The sequence below is a fragment of the Dendrobates tinctorius genome, unplaced genomic scaffold (genome assembly GCF_039654945.1).
Source record: "Dendrobates tinctorius isolate UK_male_01 unplaced genomic scaffold, ASM3965494v1 ptg000060l, whole genome shotgun sequence".
Classification (NCBI taxonomy): Eukaryota; Metazoa; Chordata; class Amphibia; order Anura; family Dendrobatidae; genus Dendrobates; species Dendrobates tinctorius.
Window position 1 is genome coordinate 24,222,643 of NW_027361728.1, and position 26,243 is coordinate 24,248,885.

Sequence of the window (26,243 nt, forward strand, 5' to 3'; positions counted from 1 at the left end):
CGGCTCACTATCCAAGTGCTGTTGTGTCCCAAGTCTATAATGGGAGTAAAGCGTTAGCGGCTCACTACTCCACCGGTGTCTGTTGCTGGATATAAAAGATCCGATCAACCTCGGGGACCGGGCCACGGCCTTGCGCTCTGGACTGGAAGGGTTGTCTATCTTTCTAACCCACTTCCCACCATCCTTCTGTTCTCCTTCGTACCGATCTGTTCTGTCTTTCTATGGAAGCTGTAGTTTCAGGTCTATGTCTCTTCTCCTTTCTGTGCCAGCTGGCTCAGGTCACTGAGGCAGCTGCAGCACTCCTTCCTCTATCCCTTCTTCCAGGGATTCTCACTCCTCACTGAGTGACTTTCCTTCCTACTCCGCCTGCCCTCTCTGCAGACTGACCTTCAACTCATCACAGACTAATCTGATCTAATCTGATCTGAATCCTACTCTTTCCCCTTCTTTTATACTAACTTCACCCACCTCCCAGCACATCTCGTGTTACGAAGCAGGGTTCCACGAAGGGTGCTCTGTTACCCCCAGCCTGAAGCTGTAATGTGGACCCCACTGAACTATCCTGTGTGTGGGATGCGAGTGTTGGAGTGTGGCAAGGAGTTCCCACCTTACCTGGATGGTGGGGCACTACACCTTAGGAGAAGGTGCAGTACCTCTGTGGCGACTGAAGCCTCAGGGGCGCCACACTTATGCTATTCAATGGCAAATCCTTGGAATTCTTTTTTTTTTTTAAAGTAATTTTTATTGAAATTTTCGATACAAAAAGGAAAAACAAAGAAAACAACAATCCGCAATAGAGGTACATACACCTCTAACCCCACTCTCCCCTTCCCCCCAGTCTACAACCCCAATGCAAACAATATTTTAATGGTAAAATGGTACAGCTGATTACATATAGTGCCGCTCCAAAAATTGTTACAATAGTACAAAGGAAGATAACAACAACAGGTTAATATAAGAAAACAAAAAACAAAAACACAAATATCCTAAACTAAAAAGTAAAAAATAAACTGCAATAATGCATAAAGGTAATAATAATAATAAGGGTATTTAATAAACGTAATTTTGATCAAAATAATGTACAAGCCATCCCGCCACATCACGGCAACCCTTGTGGGACAGTCCTACTCTAGTATTTAAAACCTTTTCACTTGCCAAGTGACGTGAATGTGAACAAGGATCGAGCGACTGAACCACTAGTAAAAGCTTAGGCCAGACAGGATGGTTTTCCCAGCTGAGAAAGAGGGCGGTCACACCCATATATGCACTGAATGCACAATGAAATGAATAAAAAAAACTGGAGTCTGAACTGAGAAAGTAAGTTAATGTGTATGCACAATGTAAGTGCATATTAACACATGACCATTAACCAGAGAGAACAATAACAAAAAAAAAAACCACAAATATCCTAAAATAAAAAACAGGTTAATATAAGTCTCAGTTAAAGAGCTACATATCTGAAGTCTCCTTATTGTAAGCCAAATCAAATTATAATGTAATAATCTCTGTCAGAGTCAAATCTTGTTCCACCTTTATATCGTCGTATCAGGATGTACCCAACCAACCTGAACCTGGTCAGCTCTCTCGACGCAAGACCAGAATGATCAATCCAACATGCCCATATATTTTCAAATTTGGAAATAGAATCTCTCTTGCGATATATACCTCTTTCCAAATTAACTAACCAGTTAATTTTTATTACTTATTCTGCAATTGAGTGGGTTTGGTGACAGATCCAATACTGGGCTATCAATTTTCTGGCCATAAAAAGCATTCTAGATACAGCTAACTTCCCAACCACTTCTGTTGGCAAGTCTTCTATATATCCTAGGATACATACAAGGGGGGTTCTGCTCTGCTCAACCGAATATACTCTATTAATTATCCCTATTACTCCACTCCAGAACGCTTCAAGATTTGGACACGACCATAACATGTGCAGTAGGGCGGCTGTGTTTGTTCGACACCTTGAACAAAGAGGATCGGGCCTAACTCCAATATCGAACTAAAACTTGGGAGTGCGATAAACATGATGAATTACATATAAATGTGACAAACGATGGGCCTCTCCCAGCGAGAGTCCGGGAACTCTTTCTAATATTTCTGACCATAAATTGTCCTCAATAGGCCCAATATCTCGCTCCCACCTCTCCTTCGCACGTACAGTATGATTCAGAAGCACCAAATGCAGTGTGTCCCAATATAAATGAGACATCATCCCAGCTGTTCCTGTGGATTTTTCAATACGCTGTATAATCTTATTCTGTTGCATGGATTTTCCTGCAATGAGGCTTTCTGCTTGGTACGCGTGTCTAAGTTGTAAATACTTGTAAAATTCTGAATTCTGGATCCCAAATTCCATGCGCAAATAAGTAAAATCTCTAATTCTATCTCCCTCCAATATGTGTTCAAATCTACGTATCCCTCTTCGGGCCCAGCTCTCAAAACCCTCCAAGTGGCTGAGATTAGAAAGGGAAGGGGTATTCCATATAGAAGTATACTGAGACACCCCATGGATAGCCTGCATTTTTTTAAACTTTTTCCCATAGTTTGTGTATTAACAGCAGAGTAGGGAATTCATGTACCAAAAACCCCCGAGTCCAATACCTCGTAGAGACTATCCGAGTCAAAGTATTGTTGCAAAAGTTGACGCTGAGCTCCTCCTCCCCCAGGATCATCCCAACCGCGTATGTGTTGTAACTGTGCTGCCGTGTAGTAAACCCATGGGTTAGGGACAGCCAAACCCCCATTGCTTTTTTCTCTTTGCAAAAGATCCAATCTGATCCGTGGAGGTCCTTTACCCCATATTAGCTCTCTAAATAGTGAATTTATCTTATGGAAAAATCTCTGTGGTGAATTGTGAAGCATATATAGTAATTGAGGCATCCAGATCATTTTGACTAGGTTAGTTCGCCCCACCACCGATAAAGGCAAACGTAGTCAGATATCTTTCTTAAGCTTAAACTTAGAAAGAATGGGGAGGAGATTAAGGGTCTCATAATCACTGACCCGCGGTGTAATTTGTACCCCAAAATATTTAAATTGTGAGACCACCCGTAGGCCTGAAAAAATTATAATTGGATGTATTAGCCGTATTATCCACCTGTAGAAGTGCAAATTTGCCCCAGTTGATCCTCAACCCAGAATATTGCCCAAATTCCTGAATCACCCTCATGGCATCTGGCAGCGCATGAGATGCATTAGCCAGAAAAAGCAATGTGTCATCGGCATATAAGGGTGTGTGCACACGCTGCGGAATGATCTGCGGATTATTCCATGCGGATTTAGCAAAATCCGCAGGTCAAAAGACCTGCGGTTTATCTGCGGATTAGCCTGCGGTTTCACACCTCTACAATGGAGCAGGTGCCAAACCGCAGCGGAATCCGCAGAAAGAATTGACATGTCAATTCTTTCTGCGGATTTGAAACCGCAGCAAATCCACGCGGAAAATTCCGCACAGTGTGCACTACGTATTTCATTTTCCATAGGCTAAAAGGTACTGTACAACGCAGCAGAAACTGCTGCGGACCCGCAGGGCCAAAACCGCTGTGGATCCACAGTAGAATCCGCAGCGTGTGCACACACCCTAAGGTAACCTTTTCCTCTAGTTCTCCTCGTTGAAACCCCGTTATTTTTGGATTAGATCTAATCATTGCTGCCATGGGTTCAATGGCCATAGCGAATAACAATGGAGACAAGGGACATCCCTGTCGGGTACCCCTACCCAAGTGAAACGGAGTAGTGAGACGGCCATTAACTTTAATTCTTGCTTTAGGAGAGCAATATAGTTGCTTTACCCAAGAGATAAATGAATCCCCCAGCCCAAATTTATGTAGTACGGCACAGAGAAATTCCCAGGCAACAGAATCAAAGGCCTTGGCTGCATCAAGAGAGCAGACCACCCTGTCTCCCGAGTTATCGGCCGGTAATTGTAAAATAAGATATAGCCGTCGAATATTTACCGCTGTTGATCTGGAGGGCATAAATTCAGATTGATCTGTATGGATTAGGGAAGATATCACTCTGTTCAGTCTGGTGGCTAATACTTTGGCAGTAATTTTAACATCTGTAGGCAACAGAACAGAGAGATAGGTCTGTAAGAATCAGGCAATAAAGGATCTTTGTCTGGTTTAAGGATAACTACAACTAGAGCCTCCTGCATTGATGGGGGTAGAGAGCCAGTCCCAGCCGCCCCTGAAAGGTCTTAAGGAGCTGGGAAAGTAAAACCCTTGGAATTCTTATGCTGTCCAATGGCAAACCCTTGGGATCCTTATGCTGTCCAATGGCAAACCCTTGGGATCCTTATGCTGTCCAATGGCAAACCCTTGGGATCCTTATGCTGTCCAATGGCAAACCCTTGGGATCCTTATGCTGTCCAATGGCAAACCCTTTTTGATCCTTATGCTGTCCAATGGCTGTACACATTACATAGCTACATCAGCTGTCTCACCCGACTCACTCCTGTGTACTCTATGAGAGAGCTGTGACAAAACTCCTCTGGCAGCGGTTTATCTACTTGCCAAACAGAAGTTTCTGTCAGTGAAATTCAACAGTTCTGATCCTTCTCATCATCTTGTCGGGGAAGAGTTCGGAGACCCCAATACACGTTGGATGACTGCCCGATCCCCCCAATTTTGTGTATGGATGACTTTTATCTAATGAATATGGGGTCTTTACCTGTCAGCAGGACACATGGACAGTAATGCTTACCACTAACCCTTTATTACAGTAAGTGGCACAACAACATCCACTAACAGGGCCATAACCTGAAGCTTGTGAGCCCCAATGTAAAATCTCCATCAGGTCTCTTAACTATCATGGGTACTTAATAGTGTTAGTCTTCATATATGGGCCATAGAGCCTTTTTGGTCCCTGTAGGCTTCAGGGCCTGGGTGTGACTCTTGCCTTTGCACCTACTATAGTTACACCCCTGTCCACTAGCGTAGTACTTACCAGGTAATGGAATGGGTGTAGCTGCCGCATTGCTATACTTGTATGGATGCTACTGGGCTGTATTGTGGTGAAGGAGCCGTGGCATCACTGTCAAAGGCAAGAAAGAAATGGACAGTTTATTCTATCATTAGAAGATATTTACCTTTTGATTATAAAAGAAACCTGGTGATTCCTGCTGGCCAAACAGCGGGCAGCATAAATCACCGCTTGGTCATACGATTGCTGTCAGGTATAGTATTCTATGAAAGTGTCTGGTGATCCCTTGGAAATATACTTTCAAGATCCAGCCAGGGACCAAAGCCGGAGACAAGATTAGTCCAGCTCTGACCCTGTCAACTCTTTTCAGTGCTGCTGCAGGTGATTAACAGTCTCTTTGTCTTGTGTGTACATAGGGAGAGACCTGTCACTCACCTGCAGCAGTGCCGAAAAGAGTCATCAGGGGCGGAGCTGGACCATGTGGTCTTCCACTATGGTCCCTGGCTGGATCTTCAAGTACATTTTCAAGGGATCACCAGACCCTTTCATAGAATAATATACAGGTGCTTCTCACAAAATTAGAATATCATCAAAAAGTTTATTTCAGTTCTTCAATGCAAAAAGTGAAACTCATATATAGAGTCATGACAAACAGAGCGATTCATGTGTATATTTCTGTTAGGCTGGTTTCACATTGGCGTTTCACAGACCTGCGTCAGTCTGCGCACGGCCGCCGCTGAGCTCCGGCCCCTGCCGCGCCACCTCTGGTAAGCTCCGCCTATGGGCGCATGACGCTGCATGCAACCTGCGTCCCCTATCTTTAGCACTGGGGACGCAGGTATGCGTTTGCCGGTGCATGCGTCCTTTTGACGGTGTGCCGACCAGCTCCGTACGCAACCTGTTGCATTTTGGTGTGCTCGGCGCACCATGAAAAGGATGCATGCGCCGGCAAACGCATACCTGCGCACGGCCTGCGTTCCCAGTGCTAAAGATAGGGGACGCAGGTCGCATGCAGCGTCATGCGCCTATAGGCGGAGCTAACCAGAGGTGACGCGGCAAGGGGCGGAGCTTAGCGGCGGCCGTGCGCAGACTGACGCAGGTCTGTGAAACGCCAATGTGAAACCATTATATAATTTATACAATGTGATTTTCTGGATTTTATTTTTGATATTCTATCTCTCAGGCTATGTGCACACGTACGCAGAAAATTTCTGCATAAAAACAGGACTCCTTCCCAGAAAACCCGCGTTTTTTATGCGTTTTTTTCTGCGCGTCCCCAGACACACAGAAAATAGCCAGAAATGCGGAATTTTCCGCGAAATTAATGAGCAAGCTGCAGTTTTTTACCGCAAAGCGTTTTTTTCCGCGGTAAAAAGCGCATCAATATGCACAAAAAGTGCAAAATGCATTAAAATGAATGGGAAGCTTCTTTTAGGCTGTGTGCCCACGTTGCGTTTTTTCCCTGCAGTGTTTGTGCCGGCTCAGACGCTGCAGAAACGCTTAAAAGAAGCTGCAAATTAATTTGCATGCGTTTTTGGCTTTTTGTGCCAATGTATGCGTTTTTAAGTAAACGCTCAGGAATCACTTAGCGGCTAAAAATGCAGCATGCTCATTAATTTCCGCATTGCTGAGCATTTTAGGCTGAGTGCAGACGGACTTTTGAGCCCTGCAGATTTTTCCGCACAGAATTGAAGAAATCCGCAGGTCAAATGACCTGCATTTTTCCTGCGGATTTCTTCCATTTTTAATGCGGTTTTTGTGCGGTTTTCCCCCTGCGGATTTGGAGACTGGGGAAGTGGAAAACTGCACAAAAGAAGTGACATGCTGCGGATTTTGTACCGCGGGAAAACCGTGAGGAAAAATCTGCAGCGTCTGCACAGCGGTTTTTTTTCATTGAATTACATGGTACTGTAAATCACACTGCGGATCCGCAGGAAAAATGCATCGTGTGCACACAGCCTTAGCCTTCCCCAATGTTCCCAGAAAACGCGCGTCAAAAAAGCATCAAAAACGCGCGTCTTTTGTGCAAAAAGCGCGCAAGAAACGCGCGGAAAAAAGACGCGTGTTTTCTGGGAAAGGGATCAGTTTCCTGAGCGTTTAAAAACGCTAACGTGGGCACAAAGCCTTAAGGGTTTTTTGAGCGGATTTTTTTGGTAAATCTGTGAAAAAAACCGCTGTGTGAACCTACCCTTAAAATTACAGACAGTTCATGTCTTTGTCAGTGGGCAAACTTACAAAATCAGCAAGGGATCAAATACTTATTTCCCCACTGTATATATATGTGTGTGTGTATATATGTGTATTGTGTATATATTGTATGTATATATGTGTGTATATATGTGTGTATATATATGTATATGTGTATATATGTGTATTGTGTATATATATAGTGTGTATTGTGTATGTATATCACACACAGCACCTACACTGACACTCGCTCCTATCCTGTCACACCTCACTGTAGGAGAAGTCTTTTCTTTCCTTCCTGTTGGTGACATTTGTATTTCACTGTTGGCAGGGCAATAGGATTATAAAAAGGAAGCGAGTGTTCAGTGCTGCCATTTCCCCTCTCCTTCGCGTTACTTGGTAGCGTCCGTGCGCTCTCCCCGGATCATACTATTTGTTTTTAGGGGGGGTTATAAGAAGCCTGGCTGTCGCGTCGCCTGTGAAGGCGCGGTACCGGAGCGCTATAGAGGAGGCAGACGGCGCGCGTTATACACGGTGGCAGGCCGTGGAGGGCTCTGAGCCGTGCCGCACACTGTCGGGCTGTTAGATCTGTGCGGGTTTCTGGCCCGGCACCCCCTGTACGTGGAGTGTGTGCTGCGGGCCTGGGTGTGGCGGATCTCTGGGCCGTGTGATACAGGCTGTAGGAGGCCGCTCCTTCTAACGGGATCCCGGGCTGAAGAGGCGGCGGGGAGCCAGGATCACCGAGGCGGAGGCCGCGGGCCGGGGCATGTGAGTAGCGGATGAGTGAGCGGCGCCTGCGGGGTAATCCGCGCCTCCACCTTGCACTGAGCCGCCCACTGCTCCCACAGCCGCCATCCCCCGTCCTCACCCCGCTGTCACCGCCGTGATCAGCCATCGCCGCCATCCTCCTCTTCACCGTGGGACTTCCTCATTCTTCTCCTCGGTCTCTTCCCTCTGTCGCCGTCCATTATCCGCTGCCCGTCTGTGCCCAGCCCTGGTACAGCGAGGCCCTGTTACTGGGGTGCACCATGCCGTGCTGGGGGGCTGTGTCGTGCCCTGGGGGTCGCAGGCCTGATGGGCTGTCTGGAGGACCCCTGAGTCCTGGGACTGGCCGCTGTGGTGGGATTTCTGGGGCGATGCCCCCATACTGGTGCTTTATTGGCTCCAAACGTGCGGTCAGGATCCCGTTAATGCCCCGGTGACTTCAGTGCCGTTCCTCGAGTTCTGACGGTTTTCATGTAGGTCAGGGCCCGTTGGTTCCCGTTATGCTTGGTGTCTGACGAGTCCCTAAGTGCCCTGTGCCACCCATCGGGATCCGGCATACTGTGTGGTAATGGAGGCGCTGGCACGGTGGGTGAAGACTGGTGCCGCGTACCCTCTCATTCCACTATATACCGCGCCTTTTGGCGTACATTGTAGAGACTGTTGGCCAGCCCTAATATGTGCCCATTCCTCCTCTTTAGAACTGGCATGAACGTGCGACTTACCAGGGGTCCGCTGCTCTACGGCTGGTGAGAAGTCGGCCCCTTGTATTGACAAACGTTAATCCTGGACTCGACCCCACTGGTGTATTAAAACCTTCACACTAAAAAAAAAAATGGAGACATGTTACGCCTGAAAGGAAGTGTTACTGTCAGACCCAAGAGGGCAGGCGGGTGACACGGCAGATCCGGCCCTGGGCTTATGTGATGCAAGTCTGCCATTGCTAGTGGGGGAACTAACGCGTTTCTAAAAGGGCTCAGACTGGTAGAAAATATCATGGGGTCTCGGGCGGTGTAAGACCCTCAGGCCTCTCGTTCGGGTGTCCGTGTTTTCCACCTATAATGTGCTATGTGGTTGCTCTCTCGCATCGTTGTGCTCTCAGGACAATGGCTTCTATGGGTGGCATATATTGGCCAGCAAGTGAGCATTCCCTTCTTAAGGTTGGTGTGTGGAAGCAGAAAAAGTGGGCAAGCGTAATGCTTTGAACAGCTCTGACAAGGGCCAAATTGTGATGGCTACAACTCCGCATCTCCAAAAAGATGGGGCCGGTGGTGTGTTCCCTGGTTATTGCTATGAAAGGTAGTCTGATGGAAAGGCAATTAATCATGGGCTTATTGATGCCCGTGTGGGCTAGCAAACCTGGTCTGATCCCACAGAAGAGCCACTGTACACCACATCGCTAGCAATGATTGGAAACTTGTCCGGACACTGAGCGATGCAGCTTCCAATGCACATGACCATCCCAGCTGGATCTGGTCTCTGGGTCACACTACTTTTTAATTAAGTGAATGATTGGGTACTTATTTAAGGAAGACATTGCACCAGGATGTGCTGAGGCAGAAGACCAGCTGGCGAAGGCAGTGTGCCTCTCTTGGAAACCTTGGGTCAATTCATTTATGTGGATGTTTGGCTCTGTGCAGACTGTTTCAGCCCTATCTTGGGTTTAAACTCTGAGAAAAGCTCTATTATATACCTCGATGTATCCATGGGGCTCCAACAGTTTTTCCAGATCAGGCCTGTCCATGAATGGCCAATGTGTATTATGACACTTCTTTAGCATCATGTGAGTGTGTTTCATTGTGAATTGGGGAAAAGTCAGACAGACAAAAACTCAGACGAGGATGGCACCGCAATTCTCAGACTGGCCTTCGGCTCTCCGGACCCGAGCGGGACAGCATGTATCTGTATGCAGCTGTGACAATTGGGTCAGGAGATCCAACGGCCAGTCTGAGTATTGTGTTGCCATCCTTGCCAAGTTATTGAGCACACAGTACAAATGGAGCGCACTGTCAGCATATCATCTCCTGCTGCAAGTTAACAGTATGTTTTCTGTATTGCCCAAATTGTGGACCTTAAAAGTGAGAAGACCTGTAATGATGCAATATTTTACCATTGAGGAGCCGATGTTAATGCCAGGGTGGGGCATTGCTGCACACAGTGTGTGTCGGTGGCTTAATGCAAATCTTTTCACTGGTGCCAGATTAATAATGCCCTTATCTCGATGGCTGCCTTATCAGCAAGGGCCATTGTGCTGTATAAAGCTAGCTATAGACAGATACTGGTCAGCTCCACTGACAGAGAAGTCTCCTGACATCACCATAAACCTGTCCGTTCCTCTTGGCCAAGTGTTTGTTCTTCCCATGGCGGGAGGAAGCTGAGCGGCCACCATGCAATCTGGCACCACTAGTCTGGAGGAACCCACCATAGGTGCAGCACTATTCATGGAAATATGCCTGGACTCCAGGATTTTCTGATGTTTAGTCTCTACCAGAACCAAAAGAGCAATATCTAGGAAAATGTTTCCTTTTTAAGGTAAGAAGTTAGTCAAGGTTCTGTTATAATTGTCATATGTGCTGGGGAGGCTGCGTGCAAACTGCCTAAATGTATCCATAGGCCACATTCACCTGGCAGATGGCAAGCGCCCGACACCATAGCCATTGATTAAAGCTTAACCCTACTCCACATTCCCACTCCTGGGTCTGAAAAATGCCTCATTCACACGTCCACATTCTAGATGTAATATTCACGGATGCAACATGTACTCATTATAGTCTAAGGTGCTGTTCACATGTCTAAAACCAGAACAGGGGTCAGTCTTAGAGTTTTTCTTTGTAAGTTCCACTCCTGCTTTCAAAAATACTGATGTATGAATGAGACTCGAAGGATAGGAAAAGCTTTTAATGTATTTCTCCAAATGTAAAAATAGCTGATGAGACTCTGATCCAAAACACTGACGCCGCTACCATTTTTTACATGCGTGAAAGATGTCTGAATGAGGCCTAATGCTAAAGGCAATGTTTTATTTCTGCTTTTATTTCTTTCATCACTTTCCTTGCAGCTCAGAAGTTTACATACATGTGGATAGTATATGGTAACTGCCTTTAAACTGGTAGAGCTACCTTGCATTTCAGGCAGCTTTCACCATGCTTCACAATAATATTCTGGCCCATTCCTCCTGATAGAACTGGTATAACAGAGTCGGGTCTCAGTGGACCTTTCTCGCTCACGCTTTTTCCATTTTGCCCCAAAATTCTCTGACAGAGGTCAGTGCTTTGTGATGGCCACTTGGTTAGCTTCACATTGTTGTCCTTGAGCCATTTTGTGACAACATTAAAAGTGTGGATGGAGTCATTATCCATTTGGGGCAAACATTTGTGCCAAATCTGTAACTTCCTGGCCGTTGTCTTGAGATGTTCCTTCAATATCCCCAAATAAATCTCCTCTCTTGTAATGCCATCTATTGTGTGACGTTCACCAGTCCGTCCTGCAGAGTTTCCCCACATTATAATGGTGCCACAGCCTGTTCTTCGCAGATGGGGTGGTGTTTTGGCTTGCAAGTCTCATCCTCTTTCCTTCAGACATGAGTGTTTATGGTTTCCTTCAGACATAATAATAAATAATCTTTATTTTTATATAGCGCTAACATATTCCGCAGTGCTTTACAGTTTTGCACATATTTTCATCACTGTGCCTCATGGGGCTCACAATCTAAATTCCCTATCAGTATGTCTTTGGAGTGTGGGAGGAAACTCACGCAAACACGGGGAGAACATACAAACTCCATGCAGATGTTGTCCTTGGTGGGATTCGAACCCAGGACTCCAGCGCTGCAGGGCTGCAGCGCTAACCACTGAGCCACCGTGCTGCCCTCATGAGTGTTTATGGCTGCTCAGTTCCACTTTTGTTTCCTCAGATTGGAGGACAATTCTCCAAAAGTAAAATCTTTGTATCCATGTGCAGTTGAAAACGAAAGCCTGGGTTTTTAATGGAGACTGTGGAGCATTGGCTGCTTCTTTGCAGAGGTGTCTTGAGTCATGTCAATTTAGGACACACATTGCTGTTGATATTGACACTTTACAGGGCTGTGGAGTCGGTAAGCCAAACCTGCGACTCCGACTCCTCAATTTCCCTTACACCGACTCCGACTCCACGACTCCGACTCCCACACATATTGCTTATATTTAAGTGAAAAATTTATTGTAGTACAATGTGAACCTCAGACATTTAATCATTTTTATGATCCAATAATCAAGATATTAGAACAGAATATATATTGGTGTACTACCTGGTTTTCATTCTTTTTGGTACAGATACGATATGGATAGACAGATATGGATAAATGGATAGAGCAGATTTCTAATCTGCTTTTGCTATTGAAAACATTATCTATGAGCTCAAAAACCTTTCAGGTGATGCAGTTTTTTAAAAAGTTGATCAGCTTTTGCAGCTGAAAAACGTATCCTCAAAAAACACAGGAAAAACGCTGTGTGTGAATGTAGCCTTAGATCAGGAATAGAACAGCCATTTATAGGACATTTCATAACTTTCCCAAATTCCTATGAAAAAATATTCAGCACATCCTGCATTGAATTACTGTACCCAATTTATTATATATTTTAGGAGTCGGTCCATTTTATACCGACTCCAACTCCGACTCCACCAAAATGAGCACCGACTCCACGACTCCGACTCCACAGCCCTGCTTTTGTACCTGTTTCCTCCAGCACCTTCACAAAGTTGCATAATGTTTTTTTTATGTATTTCTGCTGCAAAGTTCACTCGCCTCTAGGAAGCAGAGTGGGTCTCCTTCCTGTATGATGGCGGTGTGGTCCCATCGTGTTTAGTACATTCACCTCAAGGAGGCAGAGCGCATCTCCTGTACTGTATGATGGTGGCGTGGCCCCATGTTGGTTAGTGCGCTATGCCTCCTAGAAGTGAATGTGTCTCCTGAACTGTATGATGGCGGCGTGGTCCTATGGTTAGTACATTCTCACCTCTAGGAGGCAGAGCGTGCCTCCTGTACTATAGGATGGCGACGTGGCCCCATGGTGGTTAGTGCGCTCTGCCTCCTAGAGGTGAATGTGTCTCCTGAACTGTATGATGGCGGCGTGGTCCCATGGTTAGTACACTCATCTCTAGGAGGCAGAGCGTGTCTCCTGTACTGTATGATGGTGGCGTGGTCCCATGGTGTTTAGTACACTCACCTCTAGGAGGCAGAACACGTCTCCATACTGTGTGATGGCGGCGTGGTCCCATGGTGGTTAGTGCGCTATGCCTCCTAGAAGTGAATGGGTCTCCTGTACTGTATGATGACGGCGTGGTCCTGTGCTGTGTAAACTCACATATTGGCTTCTGAATAGATGAATGTGGTGGTACCTTCAGGTGTTTGGGAAACTGCTCCACAGCATGTACCAGATGTGTGGAGGTGCATAATGTTTGTATATACTGTTAAGCTCCTTTTCTTTATCGCCTTATTGGGGGACATGGAATACCATGGGTGTATGCTGCTGCTGCTAGGAGGCTGACACTATGCAAAACAAGAAAATTAGCTCCTCCCCGGCAGTATACACCCACCGACAGGCACTAGGCACCTCAGTTTGTGCTTAGGGTTTGTAGGAGGCGGATCGGGATCTTCCCAAATCCGCAATTAACCTTTCTTTCCTTTAGGTGTTCTAGTGGAACTTTTTTAACTTTTTGTCTTTTGTTTTGCAGATTCAAGTCGGGAAACAGGGTGGAAGTTCACCTTGCTTTCCCATATCAGGCGGCTGAGCGAGCAGTGTGGCTGATCCCACATCGCAACTCTCAGTACGCTGACAGGACTTTTTTCCATATCACCTTCTGGTGCTATGGGATGCGGACAGGTGGCTGGTCCTTGCCAAATCCCCCTCCTCACCCCTCTCTCGGGACAGGGCTGAGAGGAAGACGGTGATCGCAAGATTTTCCTCGCCATCAAGAGGTTAACGCCGTCTTCTGCAAGATGCAAGTACAGAGGACAGTTGCCAGCGGCTTGCCACTACCCTTGTGAGGCCCCCATGTTCATCCTCTTCAGGGGCGTCAGGTAAGTGCCTGTACGATCCCTCCAGCCCGCAGCATTACCAGAGGAACCATCGGTAACATCATCAGGCTGTTTGAATCTCCCGCCCCTCTCCCTGCCTGACGGGCGCCGCTCTCATCAGCCGCGCGCCTCTCCACATTTATTCAAGGGCTAAATACAGGGTTTTCTCCCCAGTTGTCACAGCTGGGCAGGGGTTTCAAAAGCTTTTCTGCGCGCACAGTACCTCTTCTCCTTCCTGAGCGATTCCATCACGGGGCTGCGGTGCCGGCTTTTTCGCTTTCGTTTTCAGCTCTCTCTCATAGCGCCTCTTCCTTCTGAGCGTGCTGTCTTTGCGCCTTTTTTAGCCCATCACAGGGCTCCTTTTCTCTTTTTGTATGTCAGCTCCAATCGCGGCTCAGCCGCTAAGCTCCGCCCACAACTCATCAGGCATTTCCTACTTATTCAGTCCTGGCTTTCTGCGCTGCTTGGGGGACACTTCAGCGGTTCTGCTGCTCGCCGGAACTAGGGTAGGCTCTGCTCTAGGCAGAAATATTAGCTCTCCTCCGCAGTTCTTCCCCAATTCCCGCGGCCATTCAGTGCAGTTTTCCTTATGCCCAACTCTGCAAGGGAGCTCTGTTTCAGGCCCACCGCTACTCATTACGCCTTTGTGCGCTGTAAAAAGTGGGCTTCGGGTCAGCCATCTCCTTTCTGCCCGTCCTGCAGTCCTTCAGCTATGTCGGCCTCTCAGGAGCACACAGGTTCCCGTGATGAGGGCACTTCCCCTCTCCCAGAATGGGCCGTTGCTATGTCTGTCGGTCTCCGATCTAACCAAAGTCTCTCAGTCCCTGGTCCAGTTCCTAGAAGGTTTGCCTCAGCTATCTACAGCCACCTCTGCACCGACCGCCTCTCAAGGTGAGTTGTCCGCACCTGACCGCGACCTTCAGAGGGACAGGCCGAGTAGGATGTCTAGGAAGCGTCTCCTATCGGGCTCGTCTTCCAGTTCGCTAGGCCCGTCTGCTTCACCCAGGTGTCCGTCTCCTTCAGAGGATGACCTTAGGTCAGACGACGATCCACAATCAGGATCTATTTCAGAAGCAGATGACATGTCTAAAACACGAAATATGGTCGATAGTCTCCTTTCGGCTATCTTCCAAACCCTGGAGATTAAGCAGGACAAGCCCCTTCCTCAGGAATGTTCTGTTCCATTTAAACGAAAAAGGCCTCCATCCAAAACTTTTCCAAACCACAAGGAGTTCGATACTACTCTAGCCAAACATTGGGAGCACCCTGAGCAATGCTTCTCGGGCCGCAGGTATTTAGATGTTCTGTACCCCTTTGAGGCTGATTTGCTTTCAAAATGGACCAAAGCCCCTGAAGTGGACCCTCCCGTTTCTCGCATAGCCTCTAAGACGGTTCTGTCCCTTCCAGACGGGGTATCGCTCAAGGATCCAACAGACAGGCAGTTAGACTTCGCCAGAGATTCTATCTTTGAGGCCTCCGGCGCCTCCCTCTGCCCTATTTTCGCCTCCTCCTGGGTGGCTAAAGTCATTTCGGCTTGGGCAAAAATTCTTCGCAGGGGCATCTTAGCGGCAGCTCCCCAGTACGAGCTGGCAGATCTAGCAGATCAAATTAATCATGCGGGTAAATACCTTTTAGCCGCCTCCTTAGATGCGGCCGGTTGCGTAGCAAGGGCTAACAGCAATATAGTGGCTGTACGCCGAGTTCTTTGGTTAAAGTCATGGAATACGGATACCACCTCTAAAAAGTTGCTCACCAATCTGCCCTTCCATGGTTCTAGGCTCTTTGGGGCCAAGCTGGATCAGATAATTTCCGATGCCACTGGGGGTAAAAGTACTTCCCTCCCCCAGTCTCGACCAAGACACATTTTTAACAGAAAGGGTTTTCGGCCCTTTAGGTCTTTTTGTCCGTTCTCATCCACAGAGAGATCTGTCCAGCAAGAGCGCCCTTCTGCATCTAGGGAGCGAGAGCAGAAGAAACCATCTTACAAGCCCGCTCCCCGCTAGATCTAGAGGACAATACTCCAGGTCCTCAGGTGCCCGTTCCGGTAGGTTTGCCTCCAAGTGACGGGGCACCCCCACCTGGAAGTTTTTCCAGGGTGGGAGGCAGACTTTCCTTTTTCGTGGATGCTTGGCTGTCGGTTGTCGACGACACTTGGGTCAGGGAAATCATCGTATCCGGTTACAAGATCGAATTTTCTTTCCCGCCAGACAGGTGTTTTTTCCTGTCTCGACCTCCAAGACAACGGTCCCACATTCCAGGATTCTTTCAGGCCGTCTCCTCCCATCTTTCCGCCGGAGTGATTGTTCCCGTTCCCTCAGACGAACGGTTTTCAGGGTTCTACTCAAATCTCTTCGTAGTCCCGAAGAAAGACGGCTCTCTGTGGCCAATCCTGGACCTCAAATTGCTCAATCGCCACGTGAAGATTCTTCACTTCAAAATGGAGTCTCTCCGATCGTTGATGGCCTCAATGGAGCCCGGAGAATTTCTCTGCTCTGTGGACATTCTGGATGCCTATCTTCACATCCCTGTTTGCTTGCAGCATCAGAAATATCTCAGGTTTGCGATTCAGGAAAGTCACTACCAGTTCACGGCTCTTCCCTTCGGCCTAGCCTCTGCTCCCCCCCCATGTTTTCACGAATGTGATGGCCATCCTTCGATCCAGAGGGATTCTCATCATTCCTTACCTGGACGATCTCTTAATCAAGGGCTCGTCCCGTCAAGACTGTCTCCTAAGTCTTCAGATAACCCTGGATACTCTCGGCCGTCTCGGATGTTTGGTCAACAAAGAAAAGTCCATTCTCGGCTTCACTCATCGTCTGACCTTTTTAGGCATGGAATTCGACACAAATCTGGCCCGGGTGTTTCTTCCGAGGGAAAAATTTGCATCTCTGTTCAAAGGGATTCGAGCCCTCAAATGGCCAACGCCCATTCCCCTTCGATTCTACATGAAAGTTCTGGGGAAGATGGTAGCTTCCTTGGAAGCAGTGCCCTTTGCACAATTTCACCTTCGCCCTCTTCAGCTGTGCCTCCTTTCAGTCTGGGACAAGACGACGAGGTCCTTAGACCGGCCCATTCTCCTCCCTCTCAAAGTGAGGCAATCCCTCACTTGGTGGACAATGTCTACGTCAGTCCTCCATGGGAGGTCCTTCCTTCTGCTTCAGTGGCAGGTCATCACCACCGATGCCAGCCTCCTGGGTTGGGGAGCGGTTTTTAATCAGAGGACGGCCCAAGGACACAGGAAGAAGAGCTTCCTGTGGGTTCCAATCAATCTGCTCGAGATCAGAGCAGTCTTTCTGGCCCTTCTTCGCTGGCAACCCCTTCTCGTTTGCAAGCCGATCCGCATTCAGTCAGACAACGCCACGGCTGTGGCGTGTACATAAACCATCAGGGCGGCACGCGCAGCCGCCAAGTCATGTCAGAAGTAGCCAGGATTCTGCGCTGGGCGGAACGTTACGTCCCAGCAATCTCCGCCGTTCACATTCCAGGGGTGGAAAACTGGGCAGCCGACTTTCTGAGTCATCAAGGCCTAGCGTCAGGCGAATGGTCTCTCCATCCCTCAGTCTTCAATCAGATATGCAAGCGCTGGGGTTATCCGGACATCGAGCTCATGGCATCTCAGATGAACCACAAAGTTCCGCACTTCGTAGCCAGGTCCAGGGACCCTCTAGCCGTCGCTTGCGACGCCCTAGTAATTCCATGGACCCAGTTCCAACTCCCTTATCTTTTTCCACCTCTTGCCTTGATCCCAAGAGTGGTCAAGATAAAATCGGAAGGTGTTCCTGTAATTCTTGTGGCTCCAGACTGGCCAAGAAGGCCTTGGTATGCGGAACTGGTGAATATGCTCGCGGACGTTCCCTGGAAGCTTCCAGACCGTCTGGATCTTCTCTCGCAAGGCCCCCTTTACCGCGAGAATTCTCGGTCTCTGAATTTAACGGCATGGCCGTTGAGGCCGCAGTCCTAAGAGAATCAGGTTTTTCCAACCAGGTGATTCAGACGATGATCAAAGCCAGGAAGTCAGCCTCTTCCCGCATTTACCATAGGCATTGGAAGGCCTTTTTCCGTTGGTGCGACGATAAAAAAGTTTTTCCAATGTCCTTTTCCATTCCGTCCATACTGGGTTTTCTCCAGTCTGGCTTAGATTCGGGTCTTTCTCTCAGTACCTTCAAGGGCCAGGTTTTTGCCTTGTCTATCCTCTTTCAAAGAGAGCTCGCTTCCTTACCTCAGGTTAAGACGTTCCTCCAAGGAGTCGCTCATGTGGCTCCTCCTCATTCACCAATAGAACCGTGGGATCTCAATCTCGTTCTTAGCTCTCTCCAAAAGGCGCCGTTTGAGCCCATCCAGGACATTCCTTTGTCACTTCTGTCATGGAAGGTAACCTTTTTGATCGCCATTACATCCATCAGAAGAGTTTCGGAGTAAAGGCCCCGTCTCACTAAGCGATCTCAGTAGCGAGATCGCTGCTGAGTCACAAGTTTTGTGACGTAACAGCGATCTCACCAGCGAGATCGCTGTGTGTGACAGCGATCAGCGAGCGGCCCCCCCCTGCCGGTATCGCTGATCGCTGGAAGAAACCTCTGGACATTTCTTTGGTCGCTGGTCTCCCGCTGGCCAGCACGCATTGCTGTGTGTGACAGCGGGAGACCAGCGATCAGGTGTAAAAAAAGTTATTCTAAACCTTCCGACGTCCTGTTCAGCCATCCTGCCTCTCTCCACGCTCCGGTCCCAGTGATCCTTTGCACGAATGACCGCGAGACTTTGTTATCCCTCGAGACCGTGACATCTCGCGGTCATTCGTGCAAAGGATCACTGGGACCGGAGCGTGGAGAGAGGCAGGATGGCTGAACAGGACGTCGTAAGGTGAGAATAACTGTATTTTTTATTTTGATTCTATTTTTTTACAGCGATGGCAAGCGATGCCAGCGCTCGGCATCGCTGTGCTGATCGCTGGTGAAGCTGTCTGTGTGACAGCTCACCAGCGATCACATAGCGACTTACTAGCGATCATGACACCTTCATATCGGTGTCGGGATCGCTGGTAAGTCGCTTAGTGTGACGGGGCCTTTAGCAGCCTTGTCATGTCGTTCTCCTTATCTGGTTCTCCATCAGGATAAAGTCGTCCTCAGGCCCGTTCCTGCCTTTCTTCCAAAGGTGGTTTCCTCCTTTCACATCAACGAGGATATCGTTCTTCCATCGTTTTGTCCTGCTCCTTCTCACCCTCTTGAGAAGTCGCTCCACAAGCTGGATGTTAGAGCCTTGCGTGTCTACCTCGCTAGGACCGCTTCACTTCGTCAATCCGATTCATTGCTGGTCATCTCTGAAGGTCACCGGAAAGGGCTTCCGGCATCCAAATCCACGATCGCTCGCTGGATTCGTTCTACCATTCAGGAAGCATACTGACTTCAGGAAAAACGGCCCCCTCCGGGAGTGAGAGCTCACTCCACCCGGGCTGTGGCAGCTTCGTGGGCCGCTCGACACCAGGCTTCAGCTCTGCAAATTTGCAGGGCTGCGACCTGGTCGTCCTTGCACACATTTGCGAGGTTCTACAGGGTTCATACCCGGGCCTTGTTTGATGCTGTTGTTGGTAGGAAGGTTCTACAGGCGGCGGTGGCGCATCGGCCGACCTAAGCCCTTCCTGTTCTTTCGTTCCTTATTGCTGTTACCGCCCTTGGGACTGCTTTGGAACGTCCCATGGTATTCTGTGTCCCCCAACAAGGCGATAAAGAAAGATGGATTTTTGGTTCTTACCGTAAAATCTTTCTTGGAGCCTTCATTGGGGGACACAGCACCCTCCCTGTTTAAATTGTACCGTGTTGGGTCTTTGAGTCCCTTGTTGGTTGGTACATATGTTTAGAGTGTTCCGTTGCTTTTCCTACTGCTTTTTCACCAACTGAGGTGCTCAGTGCCTGTCGGTGGGTGTATACTGCCGGGGAGGAGCTAATTTTCTTGTTTTGCATAGTGTCAGCCTCCTAGCAGCAGCATACACCCATGGTATTCTGTGTCCCCCAATGAAGGCTCCAAGAAAGATTTTACGGTAAGAACCAAAAATCCATCTTTCTCAAATACAAATACCCAATCACCTGGCTTGATGCCTAAAATCACATGGCAGAGTTGGCGTGCCCGTATAGGTGCTTGTCTCTTAATAAAAATAGTGCCTTTGTTGCAGAGATCCAATGTGACACTTGTGAGAATTACAGCGGAGAAGCCGCATGCAAATCTGACTGCAAGTGCACTTGGATGTCTTCTTACTAGTGCATTGACACGCCCCAGTGCACCACAAGCCTGATTTGCATATGGCTTCTCCTGTAAAGTAGTTTTTTTCTCCTTATGACTACCACTTTAAATCTTCAAGAAAAGCATACTGCATCTGAGGAAATGTTCTGCCTGGCTCCCTGGATTCTATAGCCTGATGACCTGGGATAAGTGTGAGATTCTCCTTGGTGTGTGTCAGCTTAGGACTTCGCTGCTCTGTTCACTCCCAATTGCTGGCTCCACGATTTGGCGATGATTAATTTATAATGTATGGGGCCATGCAGATTCTGCAGTAGCGTCCCCATTACATGTACGCACCTGGATATTTGGCAAGTAGGGCAAGCCATGACTTTGCCAATCCACTTTTGCGCTAAATGTCTCCATGCTAACAGTTATAAGGGTTATTATATCTTGCATGTGTATAGAACGCCTCGCCATTAGATGTACACAATGTCCTCCCTTTCTGTACTGCCGTGTCCCAGCTGTCTGATCATATGCCCCTTCCACCCTAGTAGAGAATGGGTGCAGGCAGATTTACCATGAGGGGAATTTTGGAAGCCTGCTGTTTTGCCCCTAATTTATCGGTGTTAGATAAATGGGGTGCTTCTTTACATGTAAGGTTTCTGTGTGGGGCTGGGCCTCCAATTTCAACTCTTCATATTGGAGTTAAGATTATTTTTTTTTTTTTTTTTTGTCTTCGTTGCAATTCATAAGTCCAGTTTATATCGAGTCCCTTTCCCACCCACACTTCAGAAGTGGCAAAAGCATCATAACATATGACGTAAGAAGCCAGAAAACTGGTACAAAATCCTTGATCGCTTCCCGTCCAAATGCTTTTTCCATAGAAGTCAATGGAGATTAAAAATGTGATTAGAGATGGGAGAATTTTAATGTTTGCAATAATCTTTGTTCTCTAGAGGGGTGTGTGTGTTTTTTGGCAATTTCACTCCACAAGAATTCAGCAAACTGACGGCCTCATCAAGTCCTGATACCCTGGGTGCACTTCACTCACTGTCCGGTCACCGGGGGCTGCTTCTTTCCACAGTTTCACACCGGTGTCTTCTAGAACAGGACTTCGCCCCAACCAGCACTCTCAGGTAGTAATAACCTGTTGTAACTTTACGCTGCCGTCACCTCTGAGGCCTGTTGCGGATGGAGGTCCTGTTAGAGTGAAGACACCAGCTCGTGGATGGGCAGTGGCCATCGGAGACGGCTGGGGTGGCGGACAGGTGAGTGAGATGTTGGGGTTTTTCTTTTTTTTTTCTTTTTATGGGGTAGCAAGCAATATCCTATTAGTTGGGCACTGACTGTCAGCACCCTACCTGTCAACTAATTGGAGAGGGCAGTGTCATGTGACCTTCCTGGGGGAAAAAAAACCTTTATTAATAGAGATATTGGTAATTGGGTCACTAAAACCCATTATTATTCCCATCCGACTGTAAGGCTTCATTCAGACCTCAGTATTTGGATGCCAAAGCCAGGAGTGTCTCAGACACAGAGCGGATGTCGGCCTTTCTATTGTAGTTTTCCTCCAAGTTCCACTCCTGGAAACACTGACGTGTGAATGAGACCTTAGACTGTGTTCTCTCGATATGACACATACATTTTAGTCTATGGAGATCTTTACATGTCCGTATTTATTTCTTGCAACCACAGTCAGACATATCCATTTTCGATCGGCCTCACAGTTCTAAATTACCGCTCTGTTAAAATCGAGGAAACCATTGTAGTCAGTGGCTTGGAAGATGCCTTCAGCGTTGTCTGTAAGACCCCATGGCGGTGGCCCTTCTTCCAGTCTTAGTTTTCATCCATTCAGTGGTCTGCCAGGCCATGTGGTCGCGCTTCTCTATCTGGTAACTTGGTAACTAGTGTTGTCAACAGTTTAAGATGTTACTTCCATCAATTTGTAAATGAGTACGGTACTTTAAAAAAAAAAAAAATTAAATGAGAAAATGTCTAATATTCACTTTCTAACTGATCTGGTGTAAACATGACTGAAGTTTCCAAATCATTGCATTCTTGTTTTCTTTTACATTTTACGCAGTCACGACTTTGTTGCAATTATACTTTTTTGCAACTTGCGAATTGGGAGTTAATTTTTTGGGGATTTTTTTTTCTTCTTACAGGGCCTGCCTATGGACTTCTGCTCCTGCAGTTTAAAATATTCAATAGAGACCATTAATGTATAAACATAAATAATCTTTAGTGAATAACAGACTAAAACAAAAAATGAATAAAAACCTCATTGAGGCTGTGTCTACTTTGCAGAATTGTCTGCAGCATTTCTGCAGCTCCCCCTCCGCTGGTAAAACGCATGCAGAATTCGCATGCGTTTTCCCGCAAAACAAACGTTATTCAAGCTTTTTTAGCTTGCGGAATTCAAGCGCTTTTCCAAATAATTTGGAGCATGGCTTGGAAAGTGATTGACAGCACTTATAAAAGATAGAATGTTAAAAACAATTAAAAAAAAAAAAAATGGATATACTCACCTCCTGTCGGCCCCCGATCTCCTCCTCGGTGGCGCCGTCGGCAAGTTCCTTTCCCAGTGATTCATTGCGAGAATGACCTCTGACGTAGCGGTCACGCCTGGGAACAAAGCCGCCGCGTGCGCAGCTGAGGATCAGGAGGACTATGGGGGCTGACAGAGGGTAAGTATATTCCTATTTTTTTATTTTAATTCTATTTTTAACAGGAATATGGTACCCAGGGCATGGAGGAGAGTTTCCTCTCCTCCATGCCCTGGGTACCATCTGCACATGAAGCACTCACTTTACGTATGGTGGGCATGGCCACATGCGTAAAGTGAGCGTTTTAATGTAATCCTATGGTGGCGGAATCTCCGCGATTCCACCAAATTAATGGACATGCTGCGTATTTTTCTGCAATGTGATTCAGCAGCGGAAAAATCCGCAGCATGGGCACAACAACTGTGGAATCCCATAGGATTGCATGGGAATTCATTTTAACTAGTGTTTTTTAAGCGTTTCTGTGGCGGTTTTGCCGCGGCAGAAATGCTTGAAAAACGCAACGTGGGCACACAGCCTGAAACACAAGTGAGTGGGGAGGAAATATGCGGGGGGGGGGGAATCAATTGCATAAATGAATCGTATCCTGACAGTATATAGATCATGGTATAAAGTAACCTAGCTAGTTACTAAATGACATTGAAGAAGTGTAGAGAACGCTAATAAATAGATCTATCCATAACAAGATTGTGTAGTAATACATAGTAGAAAGAGAAAAAAAAAATCCATGGACAAATAGTAAAGCTACCTAATACACCGCAATAAGGGACTACGATAAGGAGGGATTCAAATATGTGACAATAAATAAGTAAAATGCACATCTTTTAATTAACAAGAATGTATATTCCCCATCCATCAGTGTAAGTATATGGAAAGAAGGAATCTACAACACGTGATTTATGAGACGTCACATGTAGCTGTCGAACTCATAAAAAGGAATTTATAAGTAGAGATGAGCGAATATGTTCAGGTTCCCTCTTATTTGGCAAGCTATAGCGCTTGCTGAATAAGCTGCAGAGGGAACCCGGCTTCCTGGATCGCTTCGGCTGATCAGCCGATCGGCGCCGCAGCTATATGTGTCACGGCTGTGTCACAGTGCATGCGTGGAGAGCCGAACATACAGGCTCTCCATGCATGTGCTGTGACACAGCCGCGACACATGCAGCTGCGGCGTCGATCAGCTGACGCGATCCATGTATCCGGGTTCCCTCTGCAACTTATTCAGCAAGGGCTATAGCTTGCCAAATAAGAGGGAACCTGAACATATTCGCTCATCTCTACTTATAAGGTTACAAAGAATGATTTGGATAAGGTCAATAGCGCGTCGGCCATAGATTTACATAACCATCGGTAGCCCACGTCTCAAGGATGAAATCGGAGGGACGTGTAAGTTATGCCATCATATAACGTATGAAAGGTATACATGGAACCTACCATCAGTCATACGTCAGTGTGCCCCTTGCAATGCCATCGCTGCTGTCTAGAGTAGTCATGTACTACTGTGCCAAGTACAGAAGTGTAAATGCCAGTGTCATAATGCGTTTATGTATGTGAATCTAAATACAGCAATTTAACCCCTTAATGCCATTGGATGGAATAGTACGTCCAATGGCATTCCCCCCGCTTTGATGGCGCCAGCGGTGAGCTGGCATCAAAGCCAGTACATGTCAGCTGTTTTGAACAGCTGACATGTGCCCGCAATAGGCGCAGGTGGAATCGCGATCATCCTGCGGCTATTATCTAGTTTAAATCCCACTGTCAAACGCTGACGGCAGGATTTAACCAGCACTTCCGGCCGCCGGGCTGGAAATGCGTGCATCGCCGACCACCATCATGTGATCGGGGGTCAGCGATGCGTTGGCATAACAACCAGAGGTCTCCTGAGACCTCTATGGTGGTTTATGCTGGATTGCTATGAGCGCCACCCTGTGGTCAGCATGCCAAAATAAAAAAGTTTAAAAAAAAAAAAAGTTTAAATCACCCCATTAAAAAATAAAAGAATAAAAAAAATCACATTGGTGTCGTTACGTTTAGAATCACTCGATCAATAAAAAAAAGATTAACCCGATCACTGAACGGCATAGCGGGGGGAAAAAAATCGAAACGCCAGAATTACTTTTTTTTTTTTTTTTTTTGCTGCGACACTGCAGTTCAATGCAATAATGGACGATGAAAAATGGTATCCTTAAACGTCAGCTCGGCGTGTAAAAAATAAGCCCTCACTCAACCCGAGACCACGAAAAATGGAGACGCTACGGGTCTTGGAAAATGGCGCAAAATTTATATATTTTTTTTTTAGCAAACTTTCGAATTTTTTCATCACTTAGACAAAAAATAACCTAGACCTGTTTGGTGTCTATGAACTCGTAATGACCTGGAGAATCATAATGTCAGGTCAGTTTTGGCATTTAGTGAACCTAGCAAAAAAAAAAAAGTTAGTGTGGGATTGCATTATATATTTTTTTTTTTTTTTTTTTTTTTGCAATTTCACCGCACTTGGAATTTTTTTTTCCCATTTTCGAGTACACGACATGCTAAAACCAATGATGTCCTTCAAAAGTATAACTCGTCCCGCAAAAAATAAGCCCTCACATGGCCATATTGACGGAAGAATAAAAAAAGTTATGGCTCTGGGAAGAAGGAGCGAAAAACGAAAATGCAAAACCGGGGAGGGGGGGGGGGAAGCTCCGTTCATTAAGGGGTTAAAATTCTTTGAAACTTGGCTTTATTAGCAAATTTACACAGGGCTGTGGAGTCTGTAAGCCAAACCTCCGACTCCTCAATTTCCCTTACACCGACTACGAATCCACGACTCCGACTCCCACATATATTGCTTATATTTAAATGGAAAATTGTAGTACAATGTGAACACCAGACATTTGATAATTTCTATGATCCAATAATCAAGATATTTAGGTAGAACATAATATCTATTTATTGGAATACAACTTTAGAACACAAACTGTAATAAATTATAAATATGTAATACACTGTATAATATCGATTGCATATATACAGTATAGACCAAAAGTTAGGACACACCTTCTCATTCAAAGAGTTTTCTTTATTTTCATGACTATGAAAATTGTAGATTCACTCTGAAGGCATCAAAACTATGAATTACATGTGGCAATATATAATTAACAAAAAAGTCTGAAACAACTGAAAACATGTCTTATATTCTAGTTTCTTCAAAGTAGCCACCTTTTGCTTTGATTACTGCTTTGCACACTCTTGGCATTCTCTTGATGAGCTTCAAGAGGTGGTCACCGGAAATGATCTTCCAACAGTCTTGAAGGAGTTCCCAGAGATGCTTAGCACTTATTGGCCCTTTTGGCTTCACTCTGCGGTCCAGCTCACCCCAAACCATCTCGATTGGGTTCAGGTCTGGTGACTGTGGAGGCCAGGTCATCTGGTGTAGCACCCCATCACTCTCCTTCTTGGTCAAATAGCCCTTACACAGCCTGGAGGTGTGTTTGAGGTCATTGTTCTGTTGAAAAATAAATGATGGTCCAACTAAACACAAACCGGATGGA

At 46.7% G+C, this 26,243-nt stretch overlaps 1 protein-coding gene across 3 annotated transcripts in view; it reads left to right on the forward strand.

Annotated features, from left to right (window-relative positions):
• The window catches only part of GNB4 (G protein subunit beta 4), a 220,355-nt gene that overhangs the window by 162,910 nt on the left and 31,202 nt on the right, over window positions 1-26,243 (forward strand). The window contains exon 1 of one of the 3 annotated variants that reach the window (XM_073578790.1): window positions 7,501-7,884. The exons of the other annotated variants lie outside the window; for them this stretch is intronic. The gene's annotated coding sequence lies outside the window, so the exon portion shown is untranslated. Of the gene's footprint in view, window positions 1-7,500; window positions 7,885-26,243 lie in introns of those variants that run through there. 3 annotated transcript variants of the gene reach the window in all.